This window comes from Sminthopsis crassicaudata, chromosome 3 (genome assembly GCF_048593235.1).
Source record: "Sminthopsis crassicaudata isolate SCR6 chromosome 3, ASM4859323v1, whole genome shotgun sequence".
NCBI classification, from domain to species: domain Eukaryota; kingdom Metazoa; phylum Chordata; class Mammalia; order Dasyuromorphia; family Dasyuridae; genus Sminthopsis; species Sminthopsis crassicaudata.
This window is the reverse complement of record NC_133619.1, coordinates 235,345,361-235,364,586: the sequence shown is the minus strand read 5'-3', so window position 1 is coordinate 235,364,586 and position 19,226 is coordinate 235,345,361. Positions and strand designations below refer to the sequence as shown.

General features: G+C 33.5%; 1 long non-coding RNA gene across 3 annotated transcripts in view; it reads left to right on the top strand.

The window, feature by feature from the left end:
- LOC141559445 (uncharacterized) overlaps positions 1 to 2,828 on the top strand; it is a 180,581-nt gene extending 177,753 nt beyond the window's left edge. For all 3 annotated transcript variants that reach the window (XR_012487424.1, XR_012487423.1, XR_012487422.1), the window contains one exon: positions 2,355 to 2,828. This is a non-coding gene — a long non-coding RNA (uncharacterized LOC141559445). The remainder of the gene's footprint in view (positions 1 to 2,354) is intronic.
- Positions 2,829 to 19,226: the final 16,398 nt, after the last annotated feature.

Here is a 19,226-nt window from a genome sequence, read left to right as displayed (position 1 = left end):
GGTCATTAATAAGGTGAGGCCTTTGGATCCCAATGTAAGGAGAGAAGTTAATTTATTTTCTACTACATTTTGTTTCCCAAAAGTTAAGTACCATATACCATTCCATTTTAAAGGGCATTTCATCAAATGATGTATGAAATGAAAAAAATCGGTATGGCTTTACCTTAAAGGGCACAAATAACCAGACAATAACTCTGAAATTATATGAAAAACCATCTGGCTATTTTTCTTTTTGAGTTTCACCTAAAAAGTAGAAAACTCACATTTGGTTGCCAGAGCACATTTCAGCATATTTCTCTATTTCTTTAAGACCATTCCCACATCTTCCTGAATGTCTCCAACCTTTGCATCTTTTATGACTCTATCAAGTTTTCCAGTTCACTGTCCTATAATTGACATTATTTTACACATCCTCAATCTAGCATTTGTATAAAGATGAAAACTTATATTCTTTTTCTTAATGTGTGCTCGTTTTCTGGGGGTTAGGAGGCACTTCTCCTGAATTGTACCCAATGACCATGTCTTTATAGATAACACAGTCAAATGAGCCTCTAAGGCAACTTTACTACTGTAGTATGCCAAGGTTCAAACATTTGTGACAGTGATATGCCAAGGAATGGAGGAATTTTTTGCTCTCTTTCACAAGTAAGGTATAATACTGACTTTCGATCTGGGTTTGGTAGAGATTAATTAAATGCCAACTCTGATTCTGGAGTATTTACTGTGATGCCGGTTTTTGAGAAAGCAGCATCTCTGGAAATCAATAAAGAAAGGCTATGGTAATTATCAGCAGTGTCTATACCACTGAAAATTAGTTCATGTGGTATCTTTGTCATGCAAATAGAACCTCAAAGAATACTTGTTGAATGATGAGTTAACACATTACTACTCATTTATTTAATTATTAAATTAATTAGTTGTAGTCTAAGAATTTTTTTTTTGTCTTATTAAGGCAAATTTTTTGGGTTTTGATTCAAATCAGTTAAATTTTTGTTGGGTATTTTATTGGGTATTTGTCCAGTTTTGGACAAATCAGGGGCACTTGGGGTAGTTGATAGAATGCTAGGTTTAGAACTAGAAATGCATTTAAATCCTGCTTTTTTTTCTCTTACTAGGTGTATGTCTCTGAGAAAATCAGTTAAGCTCTATGTGCCTCAGGCAGCTATTTGGCACAATGGATATAGCATGAGACCTAGAGTCAATCAAGAAGGCTTAAATTCAAATATGACCTCATAAATTAGCTGCATGATCTTGGGCAAGTCCTTGCACTTCTGTATGCCTCAGTTTTCTCAATTATAAAATGGGAATAATTGCAATATCTACCTTGCAGGGTTTTTGTAAGGATTAAATGAGATAATGTTACAAAATGCTCAGTACATACCTGTTACATTAGTAGGCATTATATAAATGCTTATTCTCTATTCCCATCCATCTCCCTCACCTATCAACTCCTTTATATTTATCCATTATGATAAGCAGGCTTACATTTTCCATTGGTGGAAGAAATCCCCACAGTGTGAAAAGTACTCTTATGTATTGGTAATGTGATGATGAAAACATAGTCCTTGTTCCTCAAGGAATTTACAAACTAATAGGTGGGAATAAGCCATGCATTATAATAAATGTTATAAGGGCAAAGAGAGATTTAGAAACTATGCTTTCTAGGTATGAGTGCTATAAGAAAACATATTTGAGGGAAGATGGTTAGGAAAAACTTCATGGAAATAATGCTTTCAAGGAGAAAGAACAGAGCTTAAAAGTAAGAAAAAATTCCAATATGCTTGTCAAGGTTCAGAATTGTAAAGGTCCAGTCGTCTCTAAGTTGTCCTTGGGGACTGCCGTCTCAACCCGATCCCAGACTAGACTACTTTCCAGACCCAATGCTGCCCTCTTTTATCCTCGAAGAGATTGTAGTGAGAACTCAACGGGGCTTGTGAGAAACACTTCAACCAATGAACTTTCTCCCTCAGAATTATAAAGGTGCAAACTCCCTTTAAAGGCCCAAAACAAAGGTGTGAATCCTGAGCCAGCGAACTGTCCAGACAACCTGAGTTCTCACCTTGTAATCTTAACATATGCTGACCAAAAAGAATGCATTCCAAAGAGATAAAGTTCTCCAAATGTATGGAAGCAGCAAAACTGGGCAAATTGAATTCCAGCATGGACTAGTTTAATTTGAATGTAACACAGTAAAAGAAGGGAAATCAAATGACATAAATCTGGGAAGATAGAATGGAAATAAATTATGATGGATCATAAATGTCAAGCTAAGTAGTTGATATCTTTTCCTGCTGACAAGGTAAAAGGTTCTAAAAGACAAATAATCTGGTCTGACCTATATATTATTTTGGTAGTTTTCTTACAGATTGAAGAGAGGAGAACCTGGAAACAATGAGACTGCTTAGGAGGCTACTATAATTATCCAAGGAAGAAGCTGTGAGAGATGGAGCCAAAATGGCTATTGAGTGAATTGGGAGGAAGTGATGGAAGTGAAAAAAACTATGAAAGAAGAATTGATACAATTTGGGAAATGACTTAGATATAAAGGGTAAGAAAAAAAAATCAATCAAAGAAGAAATGCACATTTTTACATGGAATCATAGTAGTCCTGTGTAACAAGGGGGATGAGTGGGAATTGAACAGGATATATGAAAATACTCGTCTGCAGTGATGAGTTGCCCCATGAGATATGGAGATGAGATAAATGAGTTTGGTCACTGAAGACAAAAATTACTTTTTTAAAAATGTGGACATTCTGTAATTTCCCCTCAGCTGTTTCACAAATTTCATCTATTTCTTCCTCACAATAAAACTATAGAGTTCAATAATTTGTGGTTTTGTGTATTTGAGCACCCTCTCCTGCTGCTCTTCCATTAGATTGAAGGTTTGGTTATAAAATTGAATATCCTACAGATAAGTTTGTGATGACATTCTAAATTTATTTCAAAAGGTTTTTGAATAATAGACAAACATCTATCATCAGGCTTGTATTAAAGTTTGTGCTCTTTCTCTGAAATCCAGAATTTCTCAACCACCATGACAAAGGAAATATTAGGATTTATTTTTAAAGCTTTTTATTTTCAAAATATATGTATAGTTTTCAATATTGATTTTTGTAAAAAGTTCCAAATCTTTTTCTTCCTCCCTTCCTCTCACCCTTTCCCTAGGCAACAAGTAATTGAATGTATATTAAATGTATTATTCTTCTATACATATTTTTACATTTGTCATGCTGCACGAGAAAAATTAGATCAAAAAGGGAAAAAATTGAGAAAGAAAACAAAAAGCAAGCAGACAACAACAAAAAGTGAAAATGCTATGTTGTGATCCACATTCAGTTCCCACAGTCCTTTCTCTGGGTGAAGATGGCTGTCTCCATCACAAGTCCATTGGAACTGGTTTGAATTATCTCACTGTTGAAAAGAGCCACTATCACATAATCTTGTTGCTATATACAATGATCTCCTGATTCTGCTCATTTCACTTAGCATCAATTCATATAAGTCTTTCCAGGTCTTTCTGAAACTATCTTGATGATCATTTCTTATAAAATAAATAATGAAATATTAGGATTTAGTGAATTTGGTAAAAAAAATTATATAATTTATATAATATAATAAATATTTATATAATTCTCACTTTAGAGAGAAAGAAAAATGAGGCTCAGAGAATTTGTTTCTTGAATACAGATCACAATCTATGAATAACATAATATTTAATTAAATACTATGGAATTGCCTGAGTCAATAGCTAGCAATTGCCAAGGTTGAAATGTGAACCCATGTTGAGGCCTAGGTTTAGGTTGGAACCCAAGACTCCTAGGATCATAGATTTAGAGCTGAAAGATACATGATAAGGTAATTTCATTTTACAGATGAGAAACCTGAGGGACAGGGAAATTAAGTGACTGATACAAGATTCAAGAGCTAGCAATTGTCTGAGGCAAGATTTAATAGATTTTTTTGATCCCAAACTCAACATTCTATCTACTTTGCTCTCCTGTTTCTTTTGTTCAAAATAATGCATTTGGAAAATGGCAGAGCCAGAGTTCAAGCTTGGGTGTTTGATTCTCAAACATAGTCAATCCACTCCCACCTTGATTCATTGGCTTGTGATGTTTTTCATGCTTAGAATTTTATCCCTAGGGGCAGCTAGGTGGCGCAGTGGATAGAGCACCAGCCCTGAAGTCAGAAGGACCTGAGTTCAAAATCTGGTCTCAGACACTTAACACTTCCTAGCTGTGTATACACCCTGGGCAAGTCACTTAACCCCAATTGCTTCAGGGGGAAAAAAAGAATTTTATCCTTAGTTTACCTATCAACTATTTTCTTGATGATGTCAGTAATAAATTTTGCTCTCCATGAGAATAGCAACTATGGCTTATCTAAACTGCTTTCACTTGAATGGAGGCTTGAAATTCAGTATACAAATTTAATAATTTGTAATCATCTTAATTATTCAAGTCTGAATCATAAAATAACTAATAATGATAATATATTGTTTTCCTTTGAATCATCAAAACATGTATATTTGAGAAAATGGAATAGAAAACTAGTTTGTATAGCATTATAGAAGTTTATTTATTGTCCTTGTTCTACCACCCCAAAATAATGTAAGCTCCTACAAGGCAAGGACTTGTTATGTCTCAGATACTTTCTCTTTCATGAAGTCTTCCTTAAGTCTTTTACCAATATTTAGTGCAGTTACATACACATGATACAGAAGTCAGGTTACTAAAATCATTTGCTAGATGCAAACTATATGCCAAGTGATGCCCTAAATGCCAATTGTTGTTATTGTTTGTCCTTTGTTTTGGGAGAGAACTATGACATCAGAGAGTGCTATCAAAGGCAAAAGACAGTCCCTGCTTTTAAGGAACTCACAGTAATGAAGGAGACATTTAAACAACTTTGTAAAAGTCAAATATATACAGGATAAAATGGAGATAATAATAATAAAATAAAAGAGATGGTACCCAGACTAAGGGTGACCAGAAAAGTCTTCTCAGAGAAAATAGATTTTTAGCTGGGACTCGAAATAAGCCAGGGAAGACATAATAAATATTTGGGGGCTGGATTAGAAGGTAAAGTATCTAATTTCATAACTTTATGCTGAAAGACCAAAGGATGACAGAATTTAAAATTCCATCTAGATTTATTCTTCTAGAGAAACAAAAGAGGATGGACCCTGTGAGGAATATTAAGATTTTTTTTTGCCTTTGTATAAAATTAGAATTGTAGCAAGGTGAGAATCAGTGTTCCATATTTTAATGTATTATTAATTTACATATAGTTTTGTTACATTTCATATGGTAGCAGGCACTAGCAATTTCCAGGCTTTTATGATAGTCTCTTGGTTTTTTTGCTATAATACAACTCATTAGGTTTTCTTATTAAAACATAATTTCTGACATCACTTACATAGGAATAAAAGAAACAAGAGGAAGAAAAAGTTGATTTCTTGAAATCTTACCCATGAAAGAACCTCTATTCTACTGATAGCCCATTTGGCAACACACAGTCCTCAGCAACCTTACCTGTCTTTCCCGCCTCTATAGATATGTAATGGCAGGTGGTCCCTGTTACCTTGTGCATCTCAGCAAGCCTGAATTTGTAATAGTGCAGTAGGTGGTCTGTGGGATGCCAATTGTTTTTGCAGTGAAGGAAAGCCTTAGAGCAGGAACAATTCTCTCTTTTTATACATCACAGCATGAGGAAATGGAGTGGGTGGAATGGATGAAGAGGTTCTTTACTAGCCAAACCTACTCCCAGTTTCCCTTTTTGCTTTTCAAGGTGATTTTTTTTTTGTAGGGCCATGAAAAGGGCTAGAATGATAAAGCTGAAGACTTTTAACCTCTTTCCTTGTGTCTGCCATTCTTTCTGAGTCTCTGATTCTGTCTCTATCTCTTGTCTATTTTTCCTCTCTCTCTCTCCTTTCTTCCTTCTTTTCTCATTTTACCTTTTCTCCTGTCTCTTCTAGATCATGGATTGTGAGGCCAAAGTTTTTCCCCTCCAAATGCTTCTCTTGAGTTAGTGACAGCTGGATTCGACACTCTCTTGTCAGCATTACCTTTGTATTTATGAGCTGAGGATATTGTTCAGAGGAGTGGATAAAGAACTCCAGTTACTCACTGGCTGGTCATTTTGAGGCAAGGTTTGTATCCATTATAGTAGGTGTGCTTTTTAGTCTTTTAATTCTCAAATACTTTAAAATAAACAATCTGCCATTATGTAAAATTATCGATGGAAATAAAACTTTATTTCAAAAGCAAACTAATTATACTTTTATTTCAATTGGACTTATTCTATTACCATTGAGTGGGTAGTACAGTGCTAGTCCTGGAGTCAGAATAGTAGGTATGCTTTTTAGTCTTTTAATTCTCAAATACTTTAAAATTAAAAAAATCTGCCATTATGTAAAATTATCTGTAGAAATAAAACTTTATTTCAAAGCAAATTATACTTTCATTCTGTTTTCTAATTCTAATATTTCTATTACCATTGAATAGGTAGTGCAGTGGACAGAGTGCTAATCCTGAAGTAGAAAGAGTCATCTTCATGAGTTCAAATCTGGCTTCAGACACTAGCTGTGTGTTTTTGGGCAAGTAACTGTTTGCCTCAGTTTCCCCATCTGTTAAATGAGTTAGATAAGGAAATGACAAATTACTCCTGTATCTTTGCCAAGAAAATCCCAAATGGAGTCAAGAAGAATCATCTATGACTGGAAATAACTGAACAACAATGACAACAAGAAGTGACATATGACTGGTATTAGGAATGGAAGAAACAAACAAAAAATATCCTTGACCTTAGCAAGTTTATATTCACTTACAGTAAGGGAATAAAAACTGTACACAGATAGATGTTAAATGACAAGTATACACAAATTAGATACAAAGTAATTTCTGTAATTGAGAGAGCATTAATAACCAATTAAGACCTCAGGTAGCACATAATTCCTAAACTCAGTCTTTAAGTTGGCAGAGATTGCTTGAGTTCTGGCCTAAAGCTGGTAAGACTTGACTTCAAAACGATTCTCAACATTTATTAGATCTATGACTCTGGGCAAATCACGCAATTTTGTCTGCTTCAGTTTCCTCAACTATGAAATGGGTATAATAATAACATTTACCTCCCAGGATTGTTGAAGAGGATAAAATAATATATTTGTAAAACTCTTACCACAATTTGTATAAACCATTACTCTTACTATTTAATAGACATTTAATATATGCTTGTTTCATTCCCTCCCTTACCCTAGTCCAACCATAGTTCATATTCAGTGATGAGGAGGGTAAGCATTCCAAGAAAGCTTATTCAGAGGTACAGATGGAGCATTTGTATATGGCAAAGATGTCAGTTTAACAGGAATATAGAGTATGAGATGGAGAATATTTTGAAAGACATTAGATAAAGTTGTCTAGCACTAAAATGTGATGTTTTAAAAGCCAACAACAAAATTTCAACAAAATAGTCATCAGGGACTCTATGTCTCCCATTACCTCCTGTGATGTTGTTTCCCCTAAAATCATGTTTTCCTGGGATTAATCAATAATATTTATAGAATATGGCATGAACATTAAACATGTATACTTTAGGGAGTGTGACTATAGAATAAAAAAACACAATATTTTAAACTGAAATGTTTATATTGTTGTCATGCTTCATCTACAGAATAGTTTAAGTAAATTTTTAATATGAAAGGTAAATTACTGATTGGTTTTACTTTCAATGTTCAATAATGCTTGCAATAACCAGTGCATACTAACAAAATGCCTTTTATACTTGAGTCTCTTCCCTTTCTCTGTTGCCCTCTCTTGCCCTCCCCCTCCTCCCCAAAATATATATCTTATACTTGCTGGATGATCTCAGTACATCTGTTGTCAATGCTTAGCCACTTTAGTTTCAGGCTAGAATTTGTGCTAAAATGTAAATCTCCCTGGAGATCTAACATCTTATGCTGGTAGAAAACATTTACACCATAGTGTACATGCTTGGTTAGGAGAAGTGAATACTTTACAAGAATAGGATCTTAGTTTTCTAATCTTTGAAAGGCTGTCATGTGAAAAAGGGAATAGACTTATTTTGCTTGGACTCAGAGAACAGAATTAGGATCAGTGGAAGAAAGCTACAGGGGATTATATGTTGCTTCTATTTTAGGAAGTACTTTGTAAACAAGTAGATTTATTTAGAAATGGAATGGGTATTCACAAAATAGCAAAGTAGAGGCTGGATGATAAACTTAGATATGTTATGGAGGAAATTCACACCCACATAGGGGTTAGAATAGAAGAGTATTAAAGTTCCTTTCAACTCCTCAGCTTCTCTTATTAAGTTATTATTATTTTTTTTAAATCAGAGTTATAAGCATAGCATGGATGTGGAGAATGTGCTGCAATTGGCATTAGAAAACTTGCCAAAGCCACTTATTAGGTATGGGAATCTGTGAAAAACACAATTCTTTTAAGTATCAATTTGTTAATTTTTAAAAAGACATAATAATAATAACTAATGCATATAATGCTTATGGTTTATAACTGCTTTGTATAGTGGAGTATAGGAGGCATACCACCATAAAGAGCTGGACATGACTGAACAATTGTACAACAAAATGTTATCTAACTTGATCTTCACAAGTAATCTTGTGAGGTTGATTTTATTAGAAAAGGAATGATACAAAAAGATGTTAAATGACTTATTGAGGTCACTAACTAGTAAACTGTCTAAGACAGCTTTTAAATTCAAATCTTTCTAATCCAGAACTTGTGTCCTATCCACTTTGCCACTCACCTGTTATCTGCCCCCAAATCTTGAATGAGATAATTTATATATTGTTTTTAAAAATTTTAAAGACTTTTATAAATGTCAATTATAGTTCCTGATGTCTGTCATCTACTGATAAAATACAAAACTTCAAGATATTTTAATTTCTTCTTTATTATCTTGTTACCATCCTTTTTGTAGAGTTGAATAAACAAAAATTCTATCAAACAATTTACCATTCTGTTAATTATGCAAAATAGAATAAATTAATGACTTTTGTAATTGAATAAAATACGGAATGTTAAGTATATCTTCTATAGGTTCATTGAACCCGTGATCAGCAACAGGAGAAGACAGGATTGATGTGGTACAGCCATTAGGAAGGATGTAGCAATAAACCTAAGGCCACCTGGTCTTGGGAAGGTTGTTGCTAGAAATGATATATTTCTTCCCCTAAGTTATCTTGCTCTGGGTTATTCCATGTGACCAGGAGGCTATGGTCACAAACATTGCTGACTGTTAGATAACAGCCTGTTGGACAGTGATAACAATAATGAGGTATTTAAAGTTGCCACAAGCACAGAACAAAATTGGATGCCTGCCACTTGACGTAGTGACTGTTTCAGGTCTGAAAACATACCTCCAAAAGGCTCCTGCTCTCTTCAAATCTGGCCAGAGAATTAGGAGTATTGCATCTGTGCACAAAGTCAGAACTAGACCACTCCTCAACTCCACCTCTAAGCCATAAAATTAGCATATCAGTGACATGAAGCACCTGGTTCTCTTAACTTTTCCCTATACGTTTATTTTCTTGCCCTGGTTCTTTGATAATTTCTTTTGGAACTTAGCTTGTTTTAATTGGTGTTACAATTATAATAAACTTTATCCCCTTAACTTGGAGATGGATCCAAGCCTACAAATTCTTTTGAGAAACCTTGTGATGCTGGTTTGGAACCCCAACCTTTTTGGGGTCCCCCTTTCAATACCAACACATGTATGTACATATATGATAGTCCTTGTTTTGAAGGAGCTTACAATCTGATATTTGAGGGTTATAGTTGCTATCTTTATATAACAAGCTTCTTTAAAAATAAATTAGTCTACTACTTGGATTAGAAATATATAAGTCATCACTGGTGCCATATTTTGTAGTTTTTTAAGACCTACCGAGCTTTTATTTTCTATTGATATCACCTTCCAAAACCCAGGATCACCTCCATGCCAAAAGGAGTCTTCAGAATAAAATTTTATAAATTCTCTTTCTATTACCAATAACCAAGATCATCATCATCATCATCATTATCATCAATCAATAGAAGATCGAAGGATGGTTTTGTAATCAGGATACCTTGAGTTTAGATACCACCTCTGGCTCATATTAGCTGTATGATCCAGGATAAGTTACTTATACTTTCATTACTCCAGTTATTCTCCACGATTATAAATTGTTGAATGGTTATCTAATCTATCTTGATAAAAGGAATGTCTTCCTTGGGAATTCCATATGCCAGTAAAATCACACACATATACCAAGCAACAAAACAAAACAAGAATAAACCCTACATAGTGCCATGGGATCAGAAAATCTTAAAGAACAGCTAATTTTAAATGGGAAATAATGACACTATTGTCAAATTCACATACTAACTTATGTTTTGATCAGAAAATTAAAATTCCAGGTTTTTCAAAGCCCTAAACACCTTTTGAAAATCCATCACTGGAGAAGTATGAAGCCAATTTATTTTTCTTTTCTTATCTCTTTCCTCCCCCTCTCACTTCCTTTCTCTTTCCATTCTTTCTTCACTCCTTTCCTCTCTGTCTCTCCAGTTTAAAATTGGTGACAAATGAGTTGATTTGGTTTTACTTTTAAATTACACCAGAGGGCACCAAACACTGTAGAATTTTACAACTCTCACAACTAAACAAAACCAATTGCTTTGGACCTTTTTCTCCTATGTAAGTCTATTGCTGCAGGTAGCAAATAATAGATGACATGAATTGGAATGTAGAGCTTGACCTGGCCCAAGGAAACCCTTATACTTAACATCGTCATTTGCATCTTCAACTCCAAGCAGCCCATATCAGAATTAGGAGAGGGAAAAAAAAAAAAAAAAAAAAAGAAAAGAAAGAAATCATTTTACTTGTTTTTGAGTGAATGACATAATAGAAACCTGACTCAGGCGAAAGTTATTTTGCCTCCCTGGATCCCTTTCAGGAAGCACTGTGCCCAGTGGGACACAGCTGGTGCATGTGGTCTAAAAGGAGAAAATGTCAAATGTACACAGGTGTATGCTGGTATGAAATTGGCTTTGAGGTAGATAAGAATATACTCAACATATGACAGACCATGGGAAAATTGTTCTTTTGAGCCAAAAACTTACTGCCTCGAGGAAAACTAGTATTTTCTAAACAAATACAACTAACTGCCTTCCCTTCTAAAAATGTTTTATAAAGTCTCTTATTATCATTGTTATATTTAAACACTATGTAACAGATTGCAAATATCTTACTCGCATCCCAAAGAACATAACAATTTTGAAAAAATGACTAATCTTGATTAAAAAATTTGGGTGTTTGGTTGCCTGTAAATTCCATATATGCCAATGGTGTGAGGTGGTTGCCCCAACCCCAAAAAGCTAATGTATTTGTAGATTTCTAAACAGAAGCTGATCATTCAGAATTAGGGCAATTAATAGCCTCACTTCATTCTGTATTGGTTGATATTAGCATTATTATTATTATTTATAATGCATGCTAAAATTTTAAAATTATGTTGATAAACTCAAAGGTATGCAAAAGAAGGATAATGAAATTGTGAAAGGATTTGAAACTATATTAGGGAGGAAGGAACAGAGAAACTTTAGATAGGAAAAGATGTCCACAAATGAAACGTGTGGGATTATAAAATAGTGAGTTCCCTGGAAGGAATATTGGAAAGAATACTGAAATCATTTAACCAGATGATAAACCTCTAGTTGTTGATTATAATACTGAAGAGTAGATTTATATTTCAGATGGTAGCTGGAGGAAATGATCAGAAAGGTCCCTTTGATAACCATGGTTCTTTCACCATAATTACTTGGAAAATTAATTCTGTGGAAAATATTCAGGGTAATGCAAAATTCTAATGATAGTTCATCTAAGACATTTTACTCAGGAGTCTATAAATTCTAAAAGTAGGTTTTTGTTATTATTTGCTTGTGGGAACAATCCAAAGGAGAAAATCACTCCCTTCTATAACATCTTAAGTGACAAATGAAGTACAAGTTTAAAGAAAGAGTAATAAGGGAAGTGAAGGAAATAAACAGCACTTCCTGTGTTCTTAGCTTTGAATTTAGCACTTTAAAATATTATCTCATTTGATTGATAAATTTCATGATGAATTATTAAAAAAACTTATTTATTTTCAGACTAGAATATGGTTAAAATATACAAGCCATATTCTCATGATCATGAGTCAGAACCCGTACCATTCAAATTGCTTCTCTTTTTCTATAAGTCATTTTAATTTGAAAGGCAAAACTAGAATTTTCAGATCCTAGTTACCTGATTGCACTATTGCTAAAATGCAGGAAACCAGACCAACCAAATGTTTCTGACTCACTGATTTAGTCATGTGGATTTTGAAATCCGCTTATTCTCTTCCTTTATCAGGAAAGAGCCCATCTGGCTATTATCAGTCATAACCAAGTCCCAGATTGTCCTGTTTATATAGAATAATGTAAGGATGTAACTCTTTATGAAGCTCCATTGTCTACCCTTCCAACCTTGAAACAACTTGAAACAACTTTTGAGATCATCTTTAGACAGGTCTGGGACCTGGTCTGCAAGATGGATTCTACCTGTTTTCTCCTTGATCTATCCCTATGAGCTATCAGACTCCTCCCTGGCTCTTCCCCTTACCTCATAGATCCTGCCTCTGTTCCCCTGAAGCTTTAAAAGCTGTGTATCCTAAAATGTAAACTGCACATTCATTTATGACTCTGATTTGTAGTTGCTTGAGTCTGGGAAGCTAATTTCCTTTCTTTTTTTTTTTTTTTCCCTATTCCAGCCCCCTCCCTTTTAACTTTATGTGTGCCTCTCATTTTATTTTATTTTTTTATTTTTTATATTTACAAAACATATGCATGGGTAATTTTTCAACATTGACCCTTGCAAAACCTTATGTTCCAAATTTTCCCCTCCTTCCTCCCACTCCCTCCCCTAGATAGCAATAATCTAATACATGTTAAATATGTTAAAATGTATGTTAAATCCAATATAGGTATTTATACAGTTTTCTTGCTGCACAAGAAAAATTAGATCAAGAAGGGTAAAAAAACTGAGAAAAAAAACAAAATACAAGCAAACAACAGAGAGTGAAAATGCTATGTTGTAGTTCACACTAAGTTCCCACAGTCTCTGAGTATAGATGGCTCTCTTAAATCACAAGATTATTGGAACTGGCCTCAATCATCTTGTTGTTGCAAAGAGTCACCTTCATCAGAATTGATCCTTGTATAACACTGATGTTGTCATATACAATGATCTCCTGGTTCTGCTCATTTCACTTAGCAACAGTTCATGTAAGTCTCTCTAGACCACTCTAAATTCATCCTGCTGGTCATTTCTTATGAAACAATAATATTCCATAACATTCATGTACAACAACTTATTCAGCCATTCTCTAATTGATGGCCATCCACTCAATTTCCAGTTTCTAGCCACTACAAAAAGGGTTGCCACAAACATTTTTGCACATGTGAGTCCCTTTCCCTCCTTTAAGATCTCTTTGGAATATAAGCCCAGTTAGTAACACTGCTGGATCAAAGAATTTGATAACTTTTTGAGCATAGTTCCAAATTGCTCTCCAGAATGTCTGGATCCATTCACAGTTCCACCAACAATGTATTTGTGTCCCAGTTTCCCCACATCTCCTCCAATATTCATCCTTGTCTTTTCTTAGTCACTCTGAGAGGTGTGTAGTGATATCTCAGTTGTCTTAATATGCATTTCTCTGATCAATAGTGATTTAGAGCATTTTCTTGTATGACTAGGAATGGTTTTAATTTGATTCATCTGAAAATTGTCTATTCATATTCTTTGACCATTTGTCAATTGGAGAATGGCTTGAATTCTTGTAAATATGAGTCAATTCTATATATATTTTAGAAATGAGGTCTTTATCAGAATCCTTAAATGTAAAAATGTTTTCCCAATTTATTCAGAAGCTAAGTTTCATATAAATAAAATAGCAGCCTTTTATAACTTATTCTAGATGCCTGACTTGTTTTTCTCAGGTCGATGGAACTGAACAAAAATCTCTTATACAATTTTATGATATATATGTATGCTCTCACAAATCTATTTTATTTGCCTATTTTATCTATTCATTAGGATATAGATTTGAAAGTGATCTCAAATTAATCAACCATTCCCTTACCACTCACTCTTTCCCTAAAAAGAAAGATAAAAAGATAACATTAAACAAATTAAATTATGCTTACTTCTTTTGGGGAAAGAATCCTGGCTTCTTTTTGGGAGGTTTGACTTGGAAATAAACTGTGGGACTGAAAGAATCAGTCTTATCCCCTAAGCTAACTATAACCTCTAATCCTAAACCCAACCTAAGAAGTCTATAAATAGTTACAACAAAAATAAACACAAAGCTTTTTGGTTATCCAAGACTCAAAATTATTAGAACACTTTTTTCTTTTCATGTACAAATAAGCATTTGATCTTGATATAAGTAGATTTTAAGATCCTTGAGGGCATCTAGGTGGGGCATTGAATTATGTCCCCGACCTGGATTTAGGAAAACTTGAGTTCAACCTGATTTTAGATGTTCACTAGATATGTGACCCTAGGCAAATCATTTACTCTCTTTGATTCAGTTTCCTCAACTGGGGATAATAGAACCTACTTTCTAAGTTGTTGTAAAGATAGAATGAAATAATATTTATAAAAAGTTTTGAACATTTTAAAGCACTTTAAAATATTACTATTCTTCTTCTTTTTTTTCCTTTATATTTCCAACAGAGAGACTGGCACATAGTAAGAGCTTAATAAATGTTATTAATTAATTTTCCTTTTTTGAGTTCCTATTAGCCATTTAAAAAATAAAAATCTTGCATTACTATTGTAACACCTTGTATTGTTCATTTTCTTTGTGTGCACATGTTTTTCTATCATCACCTAATTTTAAATTTTTGGAGAGCAGGGAGTTCTTTTATAACCTTCATTTCTCAATCTTCCTTAACTTCTCTATACATTAGCACTTAGCAACACAGAGCTTTGCCAAAAGTGGAATCCAATACATATTTGCTGGAAAAAATGTTTCATAGTTGAAAGGATTAATGTAATTGTGGCAAAATCTATAGTCACGAAGTCCTATATGGAACCTGCTTCCTCCCCAAAAGTGTCAAACTATTACAGAATGTAGAATCTAAGAGAGAATGGAAAGGTATGTAATCATTTTGTTCATAGATAAAAGACTAGCTATTTGTAAAGTTTAATTCTTCTGAAAAGATAATTTGATACTGAAGAAATTATGCTCATCTTGATCTTAGGGCACCTGAACTTTAAACTCACCTCAATAATTTACTACATGACTACAGCAAAGTTCAAATCTCTTAAAGCTTTGGTTTCTTCTTCTATTATATGGGAATTATGGTTCTTTTATTACACACTTCATAGGGTTGTTTTGAAGAAAAAGCACTGTGAAAAACCCTGAGGAATTATATAAATCAGAATTTTTGTTTTAATTCCTATATGTAGTAATTTAGACTTATCCTTTTACTGTGGTAGGACTTCTACATATAACATCTCCAGTTAACAATCCAACCATTGATTTTCCTTGGTACTGTCCTAAGCATTGCAGATATAAAGAAAGGCAAAACTAATCTTGCCCTCAAAGAGCTGTCAATCTAATGAGACAGACAGCATATGAACAATAATGTAAAAACAATATACATATAGAATAAGTTGGAGAAAATACTAGAATAAAAGAACTAGCATTGGATGAGAGATGGGATCAGAAAAAACTCTCCTTATAGAAGGCGGAATTTTAGCTGAAACTTCTGGGAATCCTGAGAGGCCAGGAGCCTTAGATGAGAAGGGAGGTGGGGGAGATGGGTTGTCATGTATAAGGAACAGCAAGTAGGTCAATGTCATTGGACTGTAGAATTATATGTAGACTGGAAAGAGGAAGATCCAGACTTTGAAGGGCTTTAAAAGCTTTCATCCTTCATTTTTGAAGAGGCTCAGTGATATTGTGACGTTGTGGTCAAAGTCCAGAGTGTTCAGTTAATGATGTTGAATCCAGTAGTTCAGAATGCTCTACCACATACTGGGCACAGATAGTCTGGTAGAATATTAGGGCTGGAGATGGCTATGAATTTGGGAGGCTCACTTTTCCTTTGTGCTACTGTAATTCTTATGGACCACAGTGCTTTAGGCTAATTGGTCCTGTGCCAGACTCTCCCATGTCTTACAATTAATACTAAAGTTCTTCAGAGAGATCTTGAGAGCATCCTTGTACACTTCTGACTACTTTGGGAGTGATTGCCTTCTGTGAGTTCTCAATAAAATAGTCTTTTAGATAAGCCTGCATTTGGCATTTGGGTTATGTGGCCAGCTCACCGGATTTACACTCTCTGCAGAATGAAAGGGTTTGGAAGACTTAGGATTTACATTGGAGGGAGTGTAAATAACTCTTCTGGTTTACTAAGTCACAGAAACAGCAAAGTGGTAATTCAGGGAGAGTTATGTTGTGGGTTAGGGAAACAAGACCTAAAAATGAACTACAGGGTTAAGGGATAGGTAACAGGAGAATAGGAACTCCTGAGGAAAAAAAGAAAAATAGTATTTTTTTTTTTAATTCAAGAAGCTTATCTCTTGATCAAACAACATAACTAACTTTTAAAATATTTGTTAAATGTTCAAATGTAACTGCAGTATGTTAACAATTATAATCATTTCAAACTATGTAAATTCAAAGGCACAGGAAAGAAGAAATTACTATGACTTTTTTACATTCAAATGATACTAATTTTTAATTTAACTAAGCTTATTTTATTTTTGCTATGCCATATAATATGAAAGAGCTGTCACTCATTGAAGGTAAATAGTTTCAGGCATTTTTGCTAGCATCAGAATCTAGTATGTTTTATAAACTCTGTAAAACCAACACTTTCACTGACAAGCCATACTTAGCATTATTGTTAAATACTTTATTTACTATGAAATATGGTTCAATTATAATAGATACATTTGGATCATTTGCAAGTGAATATGAAGCCCTGACTGAACCCAAACATCTGGAAATAGTTAGGCTTTGTGCTATTGCAATTATGTTCAAATATATAGGGCATTTATTTTATTCTCTTAACTACAGGAAACTACAGGCTTAAAGTTGTATAGGATAAAAACCATTTTTTAACCAGCTTTTATTTTTATTTTTCCTTGTTAGGCTATATTCTTACATATAGAAGGCAGCTGGGTAGTACAATGGATAGAGTTTGGGGCCTGGATTCAGGGAGATGCTAATTCAGACACTTGTTCTGTGACTCTGAGTAAATCACTACTACAAAACTACTAATATGCCTCAGTTTCCTCATCAGCAAAATTGAACCTGTTTCCCCAGGTTGTTGTAAAGATAAAAATGAGATAATATTTGTAAAATCCTTTGTAAATATTAAAATGGTCTTCATATTTATGCTAGTAATTATTATAATGAAACTGTCATTCTTGATGATTTATATGACCTAGATTATTTTTTACTCTAAACAAGAGGCAAATTTTACTATTGTTGTTGCTGTTTTTCCTCAAAGTTTCTTTAGTATATATCTTCTTTCAAATCTTTTCACATACTTGTTAGTTATACCCAACTCTTACTTCTATTTTTAAAGATGAGGAAACAGGGTTTCTGGATTTGAATCCTTTTAACAGTGAAAGCATATAGTTTAGATTAGTCAAGTTTCCAAGCTCTTCCTTGGGACCTTTCAATGACTAATATAATTCAAATGGAAACATATCCCCAAATGGAGTATGGAATGCTACTTAAACTAATCAACATTTATTTTATTTTATTTTATAAATGATAAAATGACTCTAAGTGATTCAGTTAAACGGACAAATACAGTCAATGCACCAACTAAATTATGTGGTCATTTATCTTCATGAAAACTAAACCAATTGATTTGTTGAGAAATTTTCAGGTTTCAACAAAAATATCATATATAATGGTATGAAATTTTAGGTCTTAGGACATTAAATAAATGTAATTGTACTCTCTAAAGTTCATATTTTCTTTAATATGATAAAACTGTGATTAGAAATTATTCAAGAAATAAAAATCAATGTAGAATATATCTAGCATTTTCCCATGATTCAATTTAAACAACTGTGTGTATGTACTTTCTTTTAAGCAAGATCACAGGTCATCTATCTTTTTTCTGTTTCTCTCTTTCTGTTCTTTTCTCTCATCTATTTATGAGAGTCAAGAATACCTGAGTTCAAGCTATGTCTGACATCCTAGCAATGTGATTAAAGAAAAGCACGTTAATTTCTATACCAATCAGCCAATTAGGGATCTATTAAGCACCTGCTATACAAAATGCTGGCAAATTGTCCCAGATAATTTTTTAAGATAAGTTACAGATGAGTTGATCAGAAAATGGTAGCTATGGGACAGTGAAAGGGAAGGGATGGATTTTCACATATCAATAAAAATCATAAGAATAGAGAAAGCTACATATACACATATGAATAGATACTACTATAGCTATATGGAAAAATATATCATCCATATAATTATATCTGTCTGATCTTCATTTCAGAAAATATGTCTTTGTAATTAGGTTATTATGGACCTATTATAAAGCATAATTTCAAACAATCCCTTTGAAGCTGACATTTTTTTTTCCTGAGTGCTTACATATGTTGACTAAGTCTTTGAAATCATTGATTACATTAAATTCAACAAAAAATTTACCAGACACTTTTTGCTATATATAAAACAAAAGCCTTGTGTTAGAATATAAGCTCCTTGTCAGTAGGGACTGATTTATTTATTGTAATTGTATCCTCAGGATCTAGTTCAGGATTGATTAATTGTAGTTTGATTAATCTACTCTTTGTGCAGTATCTAACTATGTCTCATAAGCTTTAGAAAGCATATGAAATTGAAACTAGTCAACAAATTTTACCTTTAGAGGGACAAAACTAATTGTCTAAGGCACTAGTTTCTTTATGAGAGAGCTGATTCTAACTTACAATTTCTAATTTAAAAAACTATCGATGTAGGAACCATGATAAAATAGAAAGAACAAGTCTGGGGAGGCTGGGAAATCTAGAGACCTGGAGATCAGATCTAGTTCTTTCAACAAGTTATTTCAGCACTCTGGACCTCATTTATAAATTGAGAGAATTGGTCTAAGAAGTGAAATAAACTTCTTTGACTTTTATGATTTCTAAATAATGTCA